The 23718-nt window shown below is 43.1% G+C and overlaps 1 protein-coding gene across 1 annotated transcript in view; it reads right to left on the bottom strand.

Moving 5' to 3' along the window:
• KATNBL1 (katanin regulatory subunit B1 like 1) overlaps positions 1-23163 on the bottom strand; it is a 66982-nt gene extending 43819 nt beyond the window's left edge. Inside the window, exon 1 of the mRNA XM_004609537.2 lies at positions 23037-23163. The gene's annotated coding sequence lies outside the window, so the exon portion shown is untranslated. The remainder of the gene's footprint in view (positions 1-23036) is intronic.
• Between the last annotated feature and the right edge of the window lie 555 nt (positions 23164-23718).

The raw sequence follows: 23718 nt of genomic DNA, 5'->3' as shown, positions 1-23718 counted from the left end.
AAAGCATATTCTCCAAGCCTGTTGAATTAGCTCACCAACCCCAGAGTTAGCAAATTTTAATACCAGTTTCTAAATGTGTTATGTGTCTGTGTAGATGAACATAAAACAAAAGGGAAAAAAGTCTAAAAGAACATTACAATGGAACAACATCAAACTAAAAAAACTTCTGCACAGTGAAGGAAATCATCAACAAGAGAAAAGACAACCTAATTAATGAAGGGGAGCAAATACCTGCAAAATAATGGATTGAAGCGATAGCACAGCAGGTAGGGCATTTGCCTTGCATGAGGTCGACCCGGGTTCGATTCCTCCGTCCCTCTTGGAAAGTCTGGCAAGCTACCAAGAGTATCCCACCTGCAAGGCAGAGCCTGGCAAACTACCTTGTGGATAGTCCATACGCCAAAATCAGTAACAAGTCTCACAATAGAGACATTACTGGTGCCTGCTTGAGCAAATCAATGAACAACGGGATGACAGTGCTATATAGTGCTATAAGGGTATATACATGTATACAAATAACTCATACAATCCATTCAAAAAATAATCTAAACTTTAAAACAAACCTAAAACATGAACAGGTATTTTTCCAATATCCCAACGACTAATAGGTATATTAAAAAGCTGTTCAATATGACTAACCTTACCAAGGAAACAAATCAAAACCACGATGATTTATTTGCATCAAAATGATATTAAAATAAAAAACAACAAGAAATATCCAAACCACAGAATCAACAACACTAAAATCATGAGAGACCCAAACTTAACAACCAAACTTAAAAAGGTGGGTGCCAAAAAGGCAGACTGGGGTTGGAAGGGTGGGGAGGGAACCTGGGAAGACTGATGGCCAGAAATTGACACTGGTGGCAGGACTGGTGCTGGAACATTGTATGTTTAAAACCCATTATGAATATCTTTGTAAATCACAAAGTTTTACTAAAACAAATTTTTTAAAAAATTAGAAATAATAAATGTTGATGAAGAAATACTTGTGTTGATGTAGAGAAAGGAAAGATATTCTGGTGCTCTATTGGCCAAGAATATTAAAATGATATAGCCATTATGAAAAACAGTATGAAGGCCACCAAAACAAAAATATTATCCAGTAATCCCACTTCTAGGTGTTCTTAAAAGAAAGAAAATATTAATTCAAAAGATAAATTCACCCACATTTGCAGCATTACTGCAATAATAGCCAAGATATGGAAACAATATAAGTGCCCACTGATAGATGAATGTCTAAAGAAAATGTATACAGGCATGCACCCTTTAACAGCATTTCAGTCAGTGATAGACTGCATATATAACAGTAGTTCCAATGGGCTACATGGTAGTGTAGATATGGTTATATCATCTAGGTTGTTTGGGGGTCTTTTTGAAAGGGGGGAAGGGGAGGGGCCACACAGTCAGCGGTACTTAGGTTGTACTCCTGGCTCTGCACTCAGGGATCACTCCTGGCAGTGTTTGGGGGCCCATATGGGATACTGTGGATTAAACCTGGGTCTGCCACTTGTAAGGCAAGCACCCTATCTCTGTACTATCCTTCCAGACCCATCATCTAGGTTTGTGTAATTACTCTTTATGGCATTCTGACAATAATGAAATCCCCTCCCTAGCAATACATTTCTCAGAGCATACCTCCATTGTTAAGCCATGCATGACTGTATACTAGTGAAATATTATTCAGCTATTAAAAAATAAAAACTTGTCATTTGCAACAGCATGAATGGAATGTAAAGGCATTATGCTACATGAAATGAAAAAGAGCCAGTACCAAATTATCTAATTTAATGTGTGGAATCTGAAAAGCAGAAAGTAAGCCAAAAAAGCCAAAACAACAAAAAGCCAAGTTCATAAAAACAAAATACAGCGAGTCAAAAAGATATGCTTCCATTCATAAAAGTCATGGAGATATATGTAAAACATGATGACTATATTTAATAATACTCTATTATACATTTGAAAGTTACTGAAAAAAGATCTTTGACAGTTCTCATCACAAGAAAAAATATTGTAACTATGTATAGTGATGAATATTAACTAGACTTATTGTAGCAATCATTATGCAATGTACATAAATAATAAACGAGTTCGGCACCTGAAACAGAATGTTATTTGTCAATTACACCTTAATAAAAAATTCAATTTAAAAAAGGTTGTATCATGGGGATGGAGAGAGAATACAGAGAGCAGAGCACTTGCCTTCCTTGCATGCGGTTGACCCAAATTTGATCCCCAACAGCCCATAAGGTCCCCCAAGTCCCACCAGGAGTGATACCTGAGCACAGAGCTAAATGTAAGCCCTGAGGACCAAATGGAACCAAAAAACAATTATAAAATTATAATATCTACAAACAAGAAAAGTAGAACTTAATCTAAAGTAGAACAATTGTAGTGTTCTATATAGGTACATTAAAACTACTAGTTTACTACTTCTTTCCTCGTTAAACTTCCTAACCTTTCTTGTAAAATTCCCGCCATCACTATAAATATCTGCCCTTCACAATAAATAAATACCTTCTAGACTTTCTTGTAAAATTCCCACCATCACTACAAATGTCTGGCTAGTATAAAGAGAGAGAAAACAGAAAGAAAAATTAAAAAAATATTACATCAACAGGGCCAGAGATACAGTACCATGGATATGGCACTTGCCTGGCATTTTACCTGACCAACCCAGGTTAAATCCCTGGCACAATGGGACTTAATGGTCATCTGAGCACCACCAGGAGTGATCCCTGGGTGCAGAGCTGGGAATAAGCCTTGAGCATCAAATAAATAAATAGAAATCAGCATCAAATTATCTCTGAAGATTTAACTGAGAGCTTAAAGAAAAATTTGCTCTTTGAATTAAACCATGAAGTAGAAAAGCATATTTTATTACTATCATTATTATTTTGCTTTTTGGGTCACACCCAGCAGTGCACAGGGGTTACTCCTGGCTTTGCACTCAGGAATTACTCCTGGCAGTGCTTGGGGAACCATATGGGATGCTGTGAATCGAACCCAGGTCAACGCAGGAATCAAACCCGGGTCAACCGCATGCAAGGCTAACGCCCTACCCGCTGTACTATCACTCTAGCCTGAAAATAATATTTTAAAGCAAAGATATTTAGAAAGTCATTTTACAGAGATCAATAAATTTTTGTTCTAACAGACTAATTTTTTTTCTTTTCTTTTTTTTTCTTTTTCTTGGGGGTCAGGGAGACACTCCCAGTTACCTGGCAACTGAGGCCAGTGGTTCAGTTCCAGGACCCAAACATGTAGTGCTGCTCAGGCCCTGAGGTGCCAGGAACTACCAACCAGGACCACCCTGACAGTGCTCTAGGAAGAAAAATCATTTTATAATTCTCAGTGAGTGTATCTCTAAATTTTAACCAAAGTGCAAAATTTTCTTTCTTAACTATTATAAAGATGGTTCAAAGTAAAAGTTAGTCTGAATATACCCTACAGCCCCGTATAGTCGTTACAACTTACCACAAAAACGAAATATAAATATACTTTGGGGAGCAAGATAGACAGTACAGAGGGTAGGACACTTGCCTTGCACCTGGCTGAACAGGGTTTGATCCCTCGGAACCCCATATAATCCCCTAATCTTCTGAGCACTGCCAAGAGTGATCCCTTTGCACAGAATCTCTGAGCACTGCCAGATGTGGGTCAAACTCTCCTCCCCCCGAAGAAAGCTAATAAAAACTAATCTTAATATTCCTTTCATAATTTGAACTAAATTACCCAATTTTTAACATGTGCCTAATTTTTGCAATACCCAAAATCAACATGGCTCACTCCTGAATACTCTAAGACCTTGAAAATAAGGATATATTACCCTTTGAGAATTAAAACGGGGCGGGGTGGGGGAGAAGAAATTATAAGAAGACACTATAGTTCTTTAATAACAATGATTCTTAATCCTCTAATACCCAATGAGGACTACTATATGTCTCTATTATACTTGTATCACTTGTCATCTCATTGATCTATTATACAGTGGGCTATAAGCAGAATTTCCTGGGCTGAAATCAGAATATACATTGACTTTTAAAATGTATCCCTTTTCTTAGGAACAATCCCTTCTTCAGCAGAGCAAATCACTCACTGGCTTTAGGATGACCCTAAGATTTATAGCACTGTCGCCCGTTATTCATCGATTTGCTCGAACGGACACCAGTAACGTCTCCATTGTGAGACTTGTTACTGTTTTTGGCATATGGAATACACCACGGGTAGCTTGCCAGGCTCTGCCGTGCGGGTGGGATACTCTCAGTAGCTTGCCAAGAGACGGAGGGATCAAACACCCTACCCGCTGTGCTATTGCTCCAGCCCGCCCAAGCACAGAACTAGGAGTAAACCCTTAAGCACAGACTCAAGGAATCTAACCAAGTTGACTCATCAACCTCCTTTTTAGAAAACTGCTTGTGTCAGTACTTTCCTGTGAAGTCTTCTCTCCTACCATCTACCATTAAGTTCCACCTGCATGTCTGGCGCTCACCTAATCTCTATCTTAACTGCTCCTCACAACTGTTCTACCCCAGAAAACAAAACCACCTTCCTTCAAGTTGCTCAGGCCAAAAACAAAGGATTCATCTCTAATTCTGCTTTTTCTAAATTTCTTATATCCAACCCACCTTCTTTGTAATATCATTACAATGATCTTAGTAGTATCATCCCAACCTGTTCATTTCTCTTCATTTTCATTACCACCATCCTAGATCAATTAGCATTATCTCTCCACTGGGCTTCCTCCAAAATGCCCCGGGTCACTCTAGCTTTCTGAACTCCCACCACAATGCTTGCTTCCATTATGTGAACTAACCATTATAATTTCTACTTAAAATATTTCTCACATACTCACAAGGCTTCTGCTTCTCAACTCAAATGCCACCCACCCCAAGACATTTTCCTTACCAATCAATAATCCCAATTTTACCTTCAGCCATCTTCTCTAATACTTTGTATTTCCCTGTGGCCCCCATCCCACAAATTTATCACCACATAAAACTAGTTTATTTGCGTATTGATTATATGCACCCACTAGAGTATAAGCCATTAGAGACTAGGATCACATTAACTGTAGATGCCCAATAATTAGCACTTGAATGAAAGAAATTATCTAAAAAAAGATGCGTCAAACATGAAAGATATGATCAGCTATGATGGAAGTTGCAAAATATCAAAAAATGTCAACAGAAAGCTGGAGAGCTAGTAGAGCAGGGTAAGGCATTTGCCTTGCACAAAGCCAACCAAGGTTCTATTCTGGCTTCCCACATGGTCCCCTGAGCACTGACAGGAGTGATTCCTGAGTGCAGAGTCAGTAGTAACCCCTGAGCACTGCCACAAACAAAAAATCAAAATCAATGTGGGGACCAGAGAAATAAGCCTTTTTTGCCTTTCATGCAGCAAATCTGGGTTTGATCCCTGGCACTGCTAAGAGTTGTCCCTAAGTATGACTGTGCCCCATATTTACTCACACACACACACACACACACACACACACACACACACACACACACACACACACACACACACACAAAGGCAAGGTGAAAATGTCCAAACTGTAGTAAACACTAAAACCTTTTTCTGATACTACAATTTTCCTTCCAAGTACGTGGTAAATTTACACATAACCATCATCTTGAAACTGGATGTGGTCAGCTGACTTTACTGTCAACTAAATATGAATATATCTTTTTGTTTTTGGGCCACGCACAGGAGTGCTCAGGAATTATTCTTGGCTCTGTGCTTAGGGATCACTCCTGGCCATGCTCAGGGGACTATGAAGTGCTGTGGACTGATCCCAGGTCAGCCGTGTGCAAGTTAAATGCCCTACCACAGTACTATAGCTCCAGTTTACTGAATATAAACATATTTTTAAGAGCTATATTGTGTGATTCATTTCTCTCACTTGCCCTCTATCAGAGCAAACAGTAATAGATCAGAGGTTAAGTTCCATCTGTTCCCATTCCTGAGCAAGGAAGCCACATAGAACAGAGTCCTGGAAAATTCACTTGTAACCAGGAACTGAATTTTATTTATTTATATTAGGGGGGAGGGCCACACCTGCTGTGCTCAGGGGTTACTCCTGGCTCTGCACTCAGGAATTACTCCTGGCGGTGCCTGGGGGACCATATGGGATGGCAGAAATCTAACCTGATAGGCCTCGTGCAAGGCAAATGCCCTACCCATTGTACTCAGAACTAAAGTTTAAAAGAAAGAAAAAAAACCTCAAATATAGTATGAACTGAAAGAAAATAAACTTTATTATTTTAAGCCATGGAAATTTGGGGTTTGTGTGGGCTCAGGGCTACTCCTGGCCCTGTGCTAAGATATCACCCCTAACAGTGTTCAGGGGAGTATAGGTGGTGCTGGTGATTGAATCCAGGTAAGCTGCGTGCAAGGCAAGCACCTTACCCACTGCACTATCTCTCCACCCCCAGAAAGATGGGAATTTTACTTTATAGAAAACATACTTATTAAAATGCTTTGTACAGGATTCATACGAGTGATAAACACTTTTGTATCATGGCTTTATACACATTCTCTTTAATACTACTCTTGAAAATGGACCTGAGACATAGCTTAAGGACTGAAAGGCATGAACTGCATGAAGAAGGCCAGGGTTTGATCCCTGGCACTTGGCCCAATTCCCCAAATACTGCCAGGAGCAGTTCTCAGCACCAAGCTGGGAGGAGCCCCGAGCACTCCAAGGTGCAGCCCAACCTCACCCCACCTACTCTCCCACCCAAAGCAGTATATGTTATGAGCTAATTACCATTTTTAACATTGGGAAGCTCCAATGAATGAAACAAGGAATGATTCCTAGGCTGGAGAGATAGTATCATGGGTAAGGCATTTGCCTTACATGTGAAAGACCTGGGTTCAATCCCCAGTATCCCACACAGAGTGCCCTGAGTGCAGAACCAAGAGTAACCCCTGAGCATTGTCGGGTATGACCCAAACCACCCCCCCCACCCAACACACACACACACACACACACACACACACACACACACACACACACACACACACATTAACCCTGCCTTCCTGTACGATTGCTCCCCCAATTCCCAATTTTATTATATGAGTACATGTTGGGGTTTTTGCTTGTTTGTTTCGGTTTTGGGTCACATTCAGTCCTTGGGACTATTCCCAGCTTGGTGGTCAGGGATTGCTCTCAGCAGTAATATGAGTAACTTTTATAAACTCCTTTGGGAGAAGTCATCTATGATTAATTCTCACTGGGATCTGAAAGACTAAGAGTGTTCTCAGAAGCAACTCCCTATGTTGGAGCTAGATGATGTTTCCCTTGCATGTGCTGGCTCAGGTTCAAACCCTGGCACTCCATACAATTCTCAGGAATGATCCCTGAGCCATGCACCATTGGGTATGGCCCCCAAACCAAGAAAGAAACAACAACAACAACAACAAAAAAGAAGTAATTCTCTCTGTGAAATAAATACTTCATAGATTCAGACTCCTAGAGCTTGAAGGGAGCTTGGAATAATTTCGATTTACTGTTAAGATTAAGGAATTTGGGACCAGTGATATCTTAGTTGTAAAAGGACCTGTCTTTCAAGCCTGAGGTCATGAGCTCGATCCCCAGTGCAGCCTATATGCTCTGAGCATGGCTGGTCCTGGCAACTCTGCTCTCAGGAATCACTGGCACCACAACAGAGCAGCAATCCCTGTTGCACCAAAATGAGAGAGAGAGAGAGAGAGAGAGAGAGAGAGAGCGCAAGAGAGAGAGAGAGAGAGAGAGAGAGAGAGAGAGCGCAAGAGAGAGAAAGATACCCATGTAGGAACTACCAGGTATATATAAGCCCCTGACATGCATATTAATAACTCCCAGAAAGTACCACAATCAAGTGTAAGCAATCCTCAGTGATCACAATGTAAAAATAAATTTATAAATTGAGAGATCAGAGAGATAGGACAGTGGAAAGGGAAATACTCTCTAAGCAACCAATCCGGGTTTGATCCTTAGCACCCCATATGGTTTCCCCCCCAATACCACCAAGAGTAATTCCTAAATTTAGGGTGCCAGGGATAAGCCCTGAACATCACCAGGTATGGCCCCCAAACAAACAAAAAATCAAAGGCCAGAGAGATGGTGCAGGAGTCAAGGTTGCATGGCTACTACATGGCCACCAAGTAACACTGAATGCAGTGGAGTTCCCCAAGCACCACCATGGTGGTCAGTAATACATTGTACTGCAAGGCTCAAGCAACAGCACATTCTCACAACCTAATCTTGAACCACAATGCTGGCTGACTGAGAATTGCTGAAAGGGACCCCAGAGTCTGAGCACCACTGGGAGACCCCTTACCCTGCCTCTCCCCAAAAAAAGATTAATATCTCCATCTCAAAAGGTCTGATCCCTGGCACTACATGGTCCCCTGAGCACCATCAAGGAGGGACCCCCAGTACCTCATTGAATAGCCCCTGAGTATGATCCAAAAAACCAAACTCGTTTTTTAAAAAATGGGCCTGGGGGACTGAAGCAATAGTGCTTAAATGGGTAGTGCTCTTGCCTTACACACGCAGACATGGATTTGATCCCTGGCTCCTTTTGGTCCCAGGAGCCTGCCAGGAGTGATCCCTGAGGGCATAGCCACGAATAAGCCTTGAGCAGAACCAGGTATGGTCCAAAAACCAAAATAAATGAGTAAAATAAAAGAGCCTGGGATGTGACTCAGCAGTAGAGCACTTGCCTTGCATATGTAGGGCCTGGAGTTCAATCCCTGTCATCTCCTGTCATCTCTCTCTCTCTCTCTCTCTCTCTCTCTCTCTCTCTCTCTCTCTCTCTCTCTCTCTCTCTCTCTCTGTGTGTGTGTGTGTGTGTGTCTCACGCACACACACAAACACACACACAAACAAACTATTAAACACAAATATTAAAGTATTTGCTCAAGGGCACTTATTAATAGAAGAACCAGGCTTCAAATGGTGACGTCCAGTGTTATTGTCCTTCCAATAAAACACCATGTTGCTTGTTTTAATAAGAGTATGGCAGTGAGAAGTGATGCCATAATGAATACTCATGAAGTGTCTAACATGTGAACACTAAGTAAGTCATAGAGAGATGACTTACTCAAGGTAAAATAATTTCTATGGAAGGGGTTGGGAGCAAGATGGCTGAATCTGCTCCCACAAACATAGCAAATCTACACCAAAAATTGGATTAATCTACATAGAAACTGGTCTGAAACACAATGAACAAAGTCTCCACAGCAAAGGACAAAATGACAGCACTCTTTTTGATGGATCTGGAGACAGAGAGATGTCCCAATAAGAAAGAAACCCCATTATGGGGCAACAAACTCTTACCAGGAAGCAATTTCTAAGGAGTGGAACTTAACTCAATTGGACAGGAAGAGGGAGGGGGCTGCATCAAACACCCAACACCCCAATCAAGTAAACTGTACTTAGAGTTGGAATGAGACTAGGGGTAAAAACAGGGGTTGAATCACTGGCATGAGCCTTCCTGTTGACCTCTCACAACCTTGCTGATAACAGCACTGATGGATGCCATATTTGATGGCACTCACACAGTAAGAGACCCTAAGGTCAAATCCCTGAGAGTTTTCCCCACCCCTAGCAAATAGCTAGGGGTGGGGAAAATAGCACAGATAGCAACTAGCTAAGAAACAATTATCCAGAGATCTCACTACTAGCAGAAAAACTAGCCCTTGCCATGTGAGTGCTAGCAAGCACAACTCAGCCCCAAAGGCAGAAAGCACCCTGGGGCCAAAGAGAGAGAACAAAGGTGAGGCCACTTGCCTTGCACATGGGTGACCCCAATTTGATCCCTGGCACCACACACATCCACTTCCAGGTGTGGGAAAAGGAAAAGAGGGAGAGAGAAAAGAGGGGAGGGGAGGAGAGAGGATGAGAGGGGAGGGGAGGAGAGGGGAGAGAAGGACCAAGCCTGCCGACCACATGAAGTTTAGGCAGTCAGCAAGAGGCCCACTGCCTGCTATGCTAGACCCACAGTGCACAGTCTGTCAGCAGATGGAACGGAGTCCCTCCCCTCCTTCTAAACTCGCCCAGGGAAGAGGTTCCCCAGCCACCACAAAGTCTCTGCTGCCCTACCATGGTACTGGATGTCAGGGTCCAGTAAACTCGAACTCCTGATCACCACCCAAGCCATTGGAACTTGTGAAGCTGCTGAACACATCCAACCTTGACTCCCAGGTCATAATGCACTCCTGAGCACTTGCGATTATGCACCCTTGTGAGACACCACATGAACCCCCTGAGCAGCACTAAGAAGGGACCCCCCGCACCTGACTGAGTAGGCCCTGTGCACTGTTGTTATGATCCAAAAACTCAAATCAAGCAAATTCATAATTTTTGGCCCCATGAAGTCAATGCCACAGTCAGCATGAAATACCACAACTCTGAATCCCCCAATTGTTCCCAGGCCTCCTTCACCTTTGATATAATCAGTGCCAGATATCTGTGACTATAAATTCTGGTCGCCACTCAGACCTTCTCAAATTTCCAGCTACAGTAGGGCCCAAATACCTCGTGACTGCAAATTTCTGAGCAGTCACCAGGCCACTCAAACATAAGCCCCTTATCCCTGCCCAGGTCCTGTGGAGCAGTACACATAGACGTAATATGGAGATAGAGGCCACAGTGGTGGCCCCAGACAACACTGAGGAAGAACTCCTAAGACATCAGAACTCTGCAAGCAGAGACCAATGGAAGAGAACTTCAAGAGAAAGCATAAAAAGAGTGTGTGTGTGTATGTGTGTGTGTGTGTGTGTGTGTGTGTGTGTGTGTGTTGGGAGGGGGGGAGTCCAATGAGTAAAGGCCCTGGTTTGATCCTTAGCAATGCATGTTACTCCAACACCATGAGGAGTTACCCCTAAGCATACCAGGTGAGTCCAGCTAAAAAGGGCCTTAGACAACCAGACCCAGGAAACTCAAAAAAGTTCCAAACAAAATAAATCCAACAGATGCATTCTAAAATATATTAAAATTAAAATGGCAAAAGTCAACAAGAAGAGAAAATCCTAAAGGCAGCAAGAGAAAAATCAAAGTCATCTATAAAATTGTCAGGTTTCTCAATAAAACTCTACAAGTCAAAATGGAGCAGAAAATTATATACAAAGTGCTGAAGAGAAAAGGCCTTTGACCTCCTACCAAGAATACTCTAGTCAGTCAGAGTAATACTCAGATTTTAAGAAAGAATGAAAAGTTTTTCAGACTAACAAGAATTAAAGGACCTCATTATCATTAAATCAACCCTCTAATAATAAAAAACTTTAAGGAAAAGAAACCCCCATCCCACTCCTGACCCCGCTTGGAAGTAGCAAGTTATCTTTAAAAAATGTATGGGAGAGAATAAAAAGAACGTGGACTATTTTCAAGTTCATGAATTCTTTTCTTATTATCTCCATTCTATTAAGTTCAGATTATTTTAAACTTCAAAAGTATATATTTCATGAGTCAGAAAGAGAGAGACAGACATACAAAGATTGCATTCGTCTGTGGAATATAAAATAACAGAATGGGAGACTAACACCCAAGAATAGTAAAGATAAGTACCAGGAGGTTAGCTCCATGGCTTGGAAGCCGGCCTCACGTGCTGGGAAAAAAGGCAGATCAGATAGAGAAAGGGAACACCAAGTAAAGTGTGGTCGGAGGACTAGGTCAGGATGGGAGATACGTACTGAAAAGAGATTGAACACAATGACCACTCAATACCTCTACTGCAAACCACAACACCCAAAAGAAGAGAGAACAAAAAGGAATGCCCTGCCACAGAGGCAGGGTGGGGGAGGGGGACAGGATGGGGGGTGGGAAGGGTACTGGGATCATCAGTGGTGGAGAATGGGCACTGGTAGAGGGATAGGTACTCAAACATTGTATGACTGAAACACAAGCACGAAAATATGTAAATCTGTAACTGTACCCTCACGGTGATTCACTAATAAAAAAAAATAAATAAAATTGTATAAATTCTTAAAAAAAAGTATATACTTCAGTTATAAAATCTGTATCTGGTTCTTCAATTTAAAATAGATCGATCATATTTCTCTGTTGAGATTTCATATGCATTTGTATTCATTAGTTACTACTCATATGCATTTATAAATTCATATGCATTTATATTAGTTATTCTGTATCACTGTATCACTGTCATCCCATTGCTCATCAATTTGCTCGAGCGGGCACCAGTAACGTCTCCATTGTGAGACTTGTTGTTAGTGTTTTTGGCATATCGAATACGCCATGGGGAGCTTGCCAGGCTCTGCCGTGCGGGCAGGATACTCTTAGTAGCTTGCTGGGCTCTTCGAGAGGGGCGAAGGAATCAAACCCAGATTGGCCTTGTGCAAGGCAAACGCCCCATCCACTGCGCTATCGCTCCAGCCCACTTACTATTAGTACATTTATTATTTGTTGGTAGTAATATATTTATATTAATTTTCTCAAAAGCCATATATTTAATGTATTCTATTCTTCTGAGTCTAGAGATTCTATTTTACTCCTCTAAAAACTGTTGCTTTTTATTTTTCTGCTTTTATTTTGGTTAGAGTCACATTGCAAAGTCTCTCTTGGATATCAGTTCAAATTAATGGTTAGTTCTTTGAATTTTTATTGATATGCTTTGACTCTGACTTGTGCATTTATAATTTATGCAACTAAGCTATTTAGGCATATTTCACATAATAAACTTGTTATTACTCCCCCCCATCTTGTTTACTGACCTTCTATATTACTGAAGTACTTTAAATTTTTAGTTGCTCTATTGACTCAAACTCTTATGATTTCCAAAGGCCAGAAAGATGTCAAGTGTTTAGTCAGAATTTCAGTCACTCAATGAGAAAAATGTGTCTACCCTTGGTCCAAAAACTGTAAAATAAAAAGCCCAGTCTATACCACTTTTCCTTTTTGGGGTTGTTGGGGAAGGGATGGAGTTTGGGCCACACCCAGCTGTGCTCAGAGATCACTCCTGGAAAGATTCAAGGGACATGCATGGTGCTGGGGACCAAAACTGGGCCAGCTCTGTTTAAGGCAAATGCTTACCCACTGTACTATCTCTCCAGCCCCTCTGTTTTAAATCTTAACATCTCAAAATCCTTCCTAAATCTGTCTGTGGGGTTCTGCATATTCCAAACACTTCAAATAGTTGATACAGTTTTGGAGCTTGGCTTATCTATTTTCTATTTTATAGTTGTTCTGCATGAGTGTAAATGAAATGAAAACTTATTTTACCATAGAAGTGATATTCTCAATTAAAATACAAATCCCTTATAATAACTATTAGAAACTGACTTCTCTCTACCTCCCACGTAGTCTTTTTTCCACATTCTTTCATTTAGTCATAATTCAGCCACATCAATTTTTCGTAAAGTTTTCAAACTAGCTCTCCTTCTCTCCTTTACAATTCTTTTGCTCCTTCCCCCTGATATTTCTGATTAATTCTATCAAAATGTTCATTTTAATTACATCATATATGACATGTGTCAAAAATGTGTTTTGGGGGCTGGAGAGATAGTACAACAGGTAGGGGTCTTGCCTTACACTTAGCCAAGCAGGGTTAGATCCTGGGCACCCCAGACAGTCCCCGAACACTGCCAGTAATGATTTCTGCACACAGAGCCAACACCACTGGGTATGGCCCCAAAACAAAACAAAAAACGTGCCTTTGTATACCCATTTTAGAGAATTAAAAAACTGCGTATAGGGGTGACGGTATTTGTCTTGCATGTGGCACAAGTTCAATCCCTGGTACCCTAAGTAATCCCTGAGCCAGAGCCAGGAGTAACCCTGAGCACTGATGGGTACGTTCCAAAAACAAACAAATCTACATACATAGATACTAATGTAACTTCTGGGGTTGGAGCAATAGCACATTGGGTAGGACGCTTGCCTTGCATGTGGCCAACCCGGATTCGAATCCCAGCATCCAATGTGGTCTCCCGAGCACCGTCAGGAGTAATTCCTGAGTGCAAAAGCCAGGAGTAACCCCTGTGCATCGCCGGGTGTGACCCAAAAAAACCAAAAAATATATAATAATAATAATAATAATAATAATAATGTAACTCCTTCTGGTATTTAAAAGTTTTTACAACTGATGAGTAGTGCTCACTGTGCTCTCTCTTCAGCCCTCTCTTAAATATATTCTACAGAAAATATTAGTTGATAGATCAATAAATATAAAAATTGTAACAGCCAAATGCAATATTGACTGTTATATTGATATGCTATGAGACATCCCACCATTGGGCAAGCATTTTTTGGGGGGGAGGAGGGCGAGGACAGGGTGTCAGAGATGAAACGCAGGCCCATGAACAGGCAAGGCAGGCATTCTACCACTAATCCACATACCTGACTTCTGGACAAACATTTTTTTAAATATAATTCCTCCTCTTTCCTAAAAGAATAACAGTCCACCCCCTATCCCCTCCCTGAATAGCTAAAGCAATCCCTGATAAAGAAGATGGGAGGCATCACTTTACCCAACTTCAAACTATAGTGCAAGTAGTAGTAACTAAAACAGTATGGTACTGGAATAGAGAGAGACCCTTACATCAATGGAATAGAGGTGAATATCCTAAGACAGGCCTTCAGGTATATGATCAGTTAATCATCAATAAAGGAAGGAAAAAATATGAACTGGAGCAAGGAAAGCCTTTTCAACAAGTACTGCTGGGAAAACTGGTTAGCTATATGCAAAATAAATAAATAAATAAATAAATAAATACAGATCTCTTCCTAACACAATGCACAAAAGTCAAATCAAAATGGATTAAAGATCTTGATATCAGACCTGAATCCATTAGCTACACAGAGGAAAATGTACGCAGAACCCTCCATGACATTGAAGCTAAAGGCATCTTCAGGATTGAAACTCCACTGACCAAGAAAGTGGAAACAAATATATACAAATGGGATTATATTAAACTAAGAGGTTTCTATACTCAACAAAGACCAGGATACAAAGACCATGGAATGGGAAAAATTATTTACTCAACACCCACCTGATAAGGGATTAATATCCAAGATATAAAAGGCACTGGTAGAACTTCACAAGATAAAAAAAATCCACTCCCATCAAAAAATGGGGAGAAGAGGGCTGGAGTGATAGCACAGCGGGTAGGGCATTTGCCTTGCACGCGGTCGACCCGGGTTCGATTCCCAGCATCCCATATGGTCCCCTGAGCACTTCCAGGAGTGATTCCTGAGTGCATGAGCCAGGAGTAACCCCTGTGCATCGCCAGGTGTGACCCAAAAAGAAAAAAAAAAATGGGGAGAAGAGAAGAACAGAAACTTCCTCTAAAAATAAATACAAATGGCCAAAAGGCACATAATAAAATGCTCTATATCACTTATCATTAGAGACATGTAAATCAAAACAACAATGAGATATCATCTCATGCCACAGAGCCTGGCACACATCAAAAAGAACAAGAACAACCAGTGCTGGTGCAGATGAGGGAGAAAGGAACTCTCATTCACTGCTGATGGAAATGCTGACTGGTCCAGCCTTTTTGGAAAAAACATGAACATTTCTCAAAAACTAGAAATTGAGATTCCATATATCCCAGCAATACCACTCCTGGGAAATATGCCCTATGGCCCAAAAATATAATGCAGAAAAACCACTTGCACTTCATGTTCATTGCAGCACTACTCAGAAATATCAGGATTTGGAAACAACTCAAGTGCTAGAGAATAAATAACTAGATAAAGAAACTATGATACGCAAAAAAAAAAAAAGAACAAGAAAAAGAAAAGAGGGCTGGAGCAATACTATAACGGGGAGGGCATTTGCCTTGCATGAGGCTGACCTGGATTTGACCCCTAGCATCCCATATGGTGAGCACCGCCAGGAGTTATTCCTGAGCATCGCCAAGTGTGACCCAAAAAGAGAAAGAAAAAAAAAAGAAAGAAAGAAAAGGGAAGAAAAGAAACTACGGTACAACGGAATATTACACAGTCATTAGAAAAAAAATGAAGTAGTGAAATCTGCTTACACGTGAATGTACACAGAGAGTATCACGCTCACTGAAATGAACCAGATGGAGTGGGACAGACATAGAATGATCGTCCTCATTTGAGGGATAAAAAAATAGTATGAGAATAATACTCAAAGACAGTAGAAATGAGGGCCAGGAAGACCGGTCCATGATAGGAAGCTTGCCACAAAGAGTGGAGGATGCTGGTGGGAGTGCAGTTAGGAAAGAGAAGGGATCACTATGGCAATGATAATTGAAAATGATCACTCTGGGGGCTGGAGCAATAGCACAGTGGGTAGGGCATTTGCCTTGCACGCAGCCGACCGTGGTTCGATTCCCCAGCATCCCATCTGGTCCCCCGAGCACCGCTAGGAGTAATTCCTGAGTGCAGAGCCAGGAGTAACCCCTGAGCATCACTGGGTGTGACCCAAAAAGAAAAAAAAAAGATCACTCTGGGGGGCTGGAGTGATGGCACATCGGGTGGGGCGTTTGCCTTGCATGCAGCCGACCCGAGTTCGAATCCCAGCATCCCATATGGTCCCCTGGGCACCGCCAGGGATAATTCCTGAGTGCATGAGCCAGGAATGACCCCTGTGCATTGCCGGGTGTGACCCAAAAAGAAAAAAAAAAAAAAAGGATCACTCTGGACAAACTGAAAGAAGGTAAAGTAATATATATGATAACCTTTCAGTAACAGTACTACAAACCACAGTGCCCAAAAAAAAAGAGAGAGAGAAGAAAAATGTCTGCCACAGAGGCAGGCTGGATGGCGGGTAGGAGAGGAAAACTGGGGATACCAAAGGTAGGAAACATACACTGAAGAGATGGGTGCTGGAACATGGTATGATTGAAATGCAATCATGAACAACTTTGTAACTGTATCTCACAGTGATTCAGTTAAAAAAATTTTTTTAAAGAATATTATTCATCTCTTGTTTATAAGCTGTAATAATATATAAACTTTAAAAAGATAAAGGGAAAGACAGCTTGATAGGCTGGAGTACATGCTTTGCACGTGGGAGGCCCAGGTTTGATCCCCAGCACTATATCTCCCAAGCAGTCAGGAACAACTTCAAAGCAGAGTCAGGACAACTCCTTCTGAGCACTGCAATGTGTTGCCCCAAAACAAGCACGTCTTTTAATCTCTCAAAATCAAGATTCACAATCAACAAACTTGAGCCTTATTTAGTACTCTAATCAAAAATATTCTTTTTTAATTTCCAGAATAAGAAAGACTTGATATGAACTAAAAAATAAACAAAAGCTTAGTACTACAAACAAAACGTCAAAAAAATGAAAAAAAATCAAAGGAAGACTAATTACCAGGAATTTAAGAAAGAATGTAAATTGACAGGTTTCAAGGTCCTTCATTAAAATTTCATTGTGTGTCTCTGTGAATGGTAGTTTACATACCTAAGGTGAAAATTATTCCAAGAATCCCAATTTAACTCAGTAGCTCCACCATTCTTTTAGCTTCCCAGATTAAAACCTGGGAGGTACCATGTACATTATCTCCATTGTTCTCTGAGGGGTTAATTAGTCAGCATGGTCTAATATTTCCTCCTCCAAAATATGTCTAGAATAAAAAGCAAAATTCCCAGTTTCAAAGAACCACACACACATACACACAAAGACAACTATGACCATTAAAAATGACATTTTTCAAAGAATGGGCAATGACACACTGTCAGAAAATAAGAACCCACTCACAGGGAGAAAAATGTACAATACTGGTTTCATTTGAAAAAAAAGAAAATTAGTTATCAGCATAAAAAAAGATATGAAAGGAACCACTACATGACAATGTTAGCAACTATTCTTTCTGCTTAGGGGGAGGAGGGAGGAGTTAAAATGGTTTGGTTTTTTTCACTTTTATTCCAATTCCTGAATTTCCTGTGATGAATATGCATTATTTTAAAACTTAGAAAACATAAGTTAAATAATTATTTTACTTTGCTGTGATTTGCCTACTCTCGCTGTTCCCTTCCTCTCTCTTTACAGCTTACCCCTTCAAGGCCCCACGACTCCAACCAAGAGCCTTCTTCTCAAGTCTCAGAGTCATCTTCTCCCCAACTTTAATATTGTTTGGACTCAGGCTACTAAAATTCATTATTCATACTTGAAGTCAAAGTATAATTTCATGTGCTGCAGATTATCATTCCACAGCTCATGAAAGCAGAAGGCTGGCTAAAAGTCAACTTAAAATAGGGTTAGCCTTGGCCAGGAATACTGCAGCTCAGAAGTGAGGTCCTTGGTTCAATTCCCAGCATCAAAAAGTGAACAAAAGCCAAATCAGTTTCTCAACCTCAGAACACTGACATTTGAGGCACTTTTTTTTTTTTTTTTTGGTCTTTTTGGGTCACACCCAGCAATGCTCAAGGGTTACTCCTGGCTCTGCTTCAGTAATTACTCCTGGCAGTGCTTGGGGGACCATATGGGATGCCAAGGATCGAACTTGGGTCGGCCACATACAAGGCTCATGCCCTTCCCACTGTACTAGTTTCTGTGGAGCTGCCCTATTTAGGCTGACACAATACCACCTCCCTTACTCCCCCACTCCCAGTTGTGACAAAGTCAAATAAATGCAGGAGTGGGCTAAACTGCTTAAGATGAAATCAATTTAAGATTTAAACTTCCCAGGGGTGCTGACAGAAAGTACAGCAGTAGAACACTGTGCACAAGGCCAACCTGAATTCGACCTCCAGCATCCCTTATGGTTCCCCCAAGTACCACCAGGAGAGATTCCTGAGAGCATAAAAACAAATGACCCATGAGTATCACTGGATGTGGCCATCCCCCCCCAAAAAAAGTTTAAATCCTCCTAAATCATATTGTTTTCTGCTAATACACATAAAACCTGCCTTTTTTGTTTGTTTTGGTCCTTTTTATTTGAGGTCTACACCTGGTGGTGCTTGAGAGAACTCAGGGCCCTGTGCTCAGGGAGACCACATTGTTCCAAGAGACTGAATTTAGGCCTCCTGCTTCCCAACACGAGAGCCCAATCTGTCCCTCCATCTCTGTGTAACAGTTAATCCTAAACTTTAACACATCTCACAGAGTCACAATCTTGCCCACATAGTCTTATTTTTTCTCAGTAGGGCCTTTTTAACAGACTTGCTGCTCCCTAGAAAACCATTTTCAGAGTTGGAGATAGTTTTATGGGCTGAGTGTATGCTCGCATGCAGGGGGCCCAGGTTCAATCCTGGGCACCACAAGGTCCTCCAAGCACCTCTGAGAGTCACTTCCCTAAGCACTAAGCTGGAAGCAGCCTCTGAAAATGTCCACATATGGCCTCCAACAACAAAAACACAATAATAATAAATTTTAAAAACCATTTCAGGCCAAGGAGATAGCGCCAAGGACTAGAGTTCATATTTAATAGGCAACAGATAGTCTCCTGAGCACAAAGCCAGGAGTAGCCTCAAAAGGAAATAATCATTTCCATTCTCAGTTCCAAGTTTTTAAAACATTTTGTTTCTCCATTTACATTGCCCATTCCTGGGGCCAGGGTTAGTACAGTGGACAGGTCACCTGCCTTCCATGTGGCCAACCTGGGTTAGAGCCCTGGCACCCTACATAGTCCCCTGAGTTCTGCCAGGGGTGATCCCTGATAGAGCCAGTAGTAAACCCTGAGCACCATCAGGTATGATCTGAAAAATAACATAGTAATAATAAAATATATTGCCCATCCCCACTTCAATTCACTGCCCTACATCTAATCTCCAATTGTCAGTTCTTTGCAGCTTTATTGATCCTTTCAATTATCAACTGAATAAGGAGTATCATGTAGTCCAGCATTTCTCAAGCATTTTCTATGCCCCCTTACAACACAATTTCCTTCCTGTGGCCCTCCCAGGCCTGCTATTGGAACATCCTGGGACCCCACATGTACCCCTGTTGAGAAGCATTGATGTATACTTTCATTGTTAATCTCACATTCCAAACTGAATTACCCTCCCAAGGCCTGTGTCTGTGTCTGTCTGTCTGTCTGTCTGTCTGGCTGCCTCTCTCTCTCTCTCTCTCTCTCTCTCTCTCTCTCTCTCTCTCTCTCTCTCTCTGGTATCACTGTATCACTGTCGTCCCGCTGTTCATCAATTTACTCGAGCGGGCGCCAGTAACATCTACATGTGTCCCAGTCCTGGGATTTTAGCAGCCTCTCCTTACTCATTTTTCCAATGATTGGAGGCTCTTTTCAGGGTCAAGGGAATGAGACCTTTTATTGTTACTGTATTTGGCAAATCAAATACGCCACAGGGAGCTTGCCAGGTTCTTCCGCCTCTTTGGTATACATTAGACATACACATATATTTTTTTTTCTTTTTGGGCATACCTCACCACTCAAGGTAACTTCTCACTCAAGGATCATTCCTATAAAGAAGGGATCACTAAGAAAATGATGGCTGGAGGAATCAGTTGGGATGGGAGATGTGTGCTGAAAGTAGATAATGGACCAAACATGATGACCTCTCAGTGTCTGTGTTGCAAGTCATAATGCCCAAAAGTACATAGAGTATGGGGAATATTGTCTGCCATGGAGGCAGGGGGAGGGTGGGAAAAGGGGGGGTATACCCGGGATATTGGTGGTGGGGAATGTGCACTGGTGGAGGGATGGGTATTTGATCATTGTGTGATTGTAACCCAAACATGAAAGCTTGTAACTATCTCATAGTGATTCAATAAAATTTAAAAAAAAAAAAGGATCATTCCTAGTGGGCACAGGGGACCATATGGAGTGGTAGGGATTAAACCTGGGTCTGCTGCATGCAAGGCAAGAGCCCTACCTGTTGTACCATCTCTCTCGCCCTAACAATACGGATTTTCAAAGATGTTATTTCACACCTCTGGGAATATGGATCTGTCATCACGTCCTCTAGCAAAGTTTCAGTGCCATCACACTACCCAAAAGATTCCTTCCATCCCTTTCCCTTTTTCACTCCATATAGAAACCACCATAGTTTTCATCACATCTAAGAAGTTTGTTTCTTTGCTATATTTCTCTGGTATAGACAAGTAGGCCTGACTGTGCTGGACACAGAGGTGATCAAAAGCTTAATAACTGAGTCTGGGGAGATTAGTACCAGTGCAGACCCCCTTTTTGATCCCCAGCATCTCAGCCTTCCCACCCCACTCCACCCAGGCATCACTGGGTGTAACCTTAGAGATCTCCCATTGCCACCTGGTGTGGTCCTGAGGTTCCCAAAACCCAAGGCCCAGAACTGCAGGGAATGGCCTCCCAACAGCCTGAGCACTGCTTAGGAACATTCATCCACCAACCAGGAAAAAAAAAAGGGGGGGGGAGAGGGGAGAAAAGAAAAAGCTTAGTAACTAATGAGTGAAATCTAAATGCATTACTGTTCTAAAAAAAATATGAACTTACTGAGGCCCAGGTAATAGTTCAAATGGTAAGATGCATGCATCCCACTAAGGTCTGATTCCTGGAACTCCATATGGTCCCCTGAGCCTGCTAGCGGTGATCCCTGAGGGCAGACCCAGGAGGAAGCCCTAAGCACCCGGTTCGGGCCCCAAAATAAACATTAAGTGATTTTTGCTTTTGAGCCCTTTTTCTCATCACAGAGAGATTCCTTAGAGTTTACACAGTAAGGAGTATCAATAAATTTTCACAATGAAATACTAACAGATAATGGTTTTCATATTTTAAAATACATAGGCTTCAAACTGTTTTGAACACTAACAAAGCAACTAAAACTCTAAGCCCAAACCAAACAGAAACTTTAAGAACTCCATTTTCACTAAATTACCCAAGTATTTTTGCTCAGTGCACAAAATTCGGTTTAATAAGGGCAGAGGACGCAGTTTAATGGCTTCTGAATGTCTGTATGACAAACGCACGTCACTTATAGATTATATCCCCAGTGGAGAGAAGTCACTGAAATGAAAGAGACCTGTGAAGTAGAGAGAGCCACATGTAAAGGAGGCGGAAGGGCAGCACTAAGCTTCCGTGCCAATTACCTTCACTGTGTAACCTCGCACAAGTCACTTAGCTTGTCTGTGCCACCTGGTCACGGTGGAGCTAACAACAGAACCGGGCTCCACAGCAGCAAAGGTCTCAGAACACTGCTGAACCAAGTGGGAAGAACAAAATAAACGCCGACCACCGCGAATATCACCCACGAAATGTAAACGCCTCGGCGTCTCAAATTCGGATTCGCGCCTGAAGCTGGTCTTTTCGTAAAACACAGAACCAGAAAATACTACTCGCTCCAGCTACTCGCGGGAGCAGCTGCGGGGTTACACTGCGGTTACAAAAGAGCGAATGTGTTACAGTTTCCCTTGCCCCCCCACACCCCCCGCAAAGAAACTTGACTGGGACACCTCTGTGGGCTTAGGAAATTGATCGGCCACAAGAAACCAGTCGGCTGCCTTCCCCATATTCAAGAGCGCGGTCTAGGAAACTGATCAGCCACGAGAAACCAGTCGACTGTCCTCCCCATACTCGAGAGTGGAGTGAGGGGGAAAAAGGTGGGGGGGGGGGGAGAGGAAATAACTGCTCTGGCACAACTTTGGAAAAGGAAAGAAAAAAAAAGAAAGGAAAAGAAAAGAAAAGAAAAGAAAAGAAAAGAAAAGAAAAGAAAAGAAAAGAAGCACCAAGATGATCTGGCAGCTGCACCTCTTCCTAAGACAGCTCCGTCCAGCTCCGCTTCGTCGGCGGTGCCCAGCTCCCCGGCGGCCCCGTCCGAGGCAGGGCGCCCGGCGGCCCTCGGGAAACCGGTCCTCACGCCCCGGCCCGGCGCCGTCCGCGGCCGTGCCTCACCCCGCCGCGCACCCGCCCGCTCCACCCGAACACAAAGTCACTGACAGCGCGTTGAGTCCACGCCCCTCCCCGCCCGGGCCCCGGCCGCGGCCTCCGGTGCCCGCCCGCCCGCCCAAGTCAGTCCGGCTCGGGGCCCGGGCCCCGGCCCGCGCCCGCGGCCTCCCGGGCCCCCGCGCCCCGCCCCCGGCCGCCCCGCCGCCGCCGCCGCCGCCGCCCCGGGGCCTGCAGGTGGGCCCAGGGTGCGGCCTGGCCCCCGGAGAAGCCCCGGCCCGGCCTGGCGGGCACTTACCGGCGCCTCATGGTACCGCGGCGCCGCAGCCCAGCGCTGGCGCTGACGAAAGACACCCGGCGGCCGCCTCGCGCGTCCCCGGGATCCGCCGCCCAGCCCCACTCCCGGCCATTCAAACGCGGCCGCGCGCGCGGCCCGCCGGGATAGCGCCCCCGGGGACGCCTCGTGGCTCCGCCCACGGCTGGCTCCGCCCCTCCCGGGTCGCCGGGGCCCGTGCGCGCGCGCGCGCACTGCCCCCTGGTGTCCGTGGAGAGGCGCGGCCGGGAAAACAAGCTCAAGGAAGGGGAAGGTGACTCAAAAGTCATGACCCTCAATTGATCAGTGAGGCGGCTTGGTGGAGTTCCTGCCCTGAGTGTTTAGGCCAGAAGGGGCAAATCCTATGCTGTGACTATGCAGAGCAGATAGTGCATGGTGAGGTGTTGTTTTTTTTTTTTCCCTTCAGTCCCATTTAAATGTACAAGGGCAAAGATCTTAAAATGCCTGTACTTGAACTCTACATACTCTTGGGAAAAACACATCCATTCGGGGCCCAGAGAGAGGGTATCTTGGGTAAGGTACTTTGCACACGCTGACCTGGGCTTGATCCCCGGCACCACATGTGGTCCTTTGAGCCCGGCGGGGAAGATCCCTGAGTGCAGAGCCAGGAGCAAGTCCTGAAGACAGCCCGGGGCAGTCCAAGATA

This window comes from Sorex araneus, chromosome 3 (assembly GCF_027595985.1).
Source record: "Sorex araneus isolate mSorAra2 chromosome 3, mSorAra2.pri, whole genome shotgun sequence".
In the NCBI taxonomy this organism is placed as follows: domain Eukaryota; kingdom Metazoa; phylum Chordata; class Mammalia; order Eulipotyphla; family Soricidae; genus Sorex; species Sorex araneus.
This window is presented reverse-complemented; position numbering and strand designations above follow the sequence as displayed.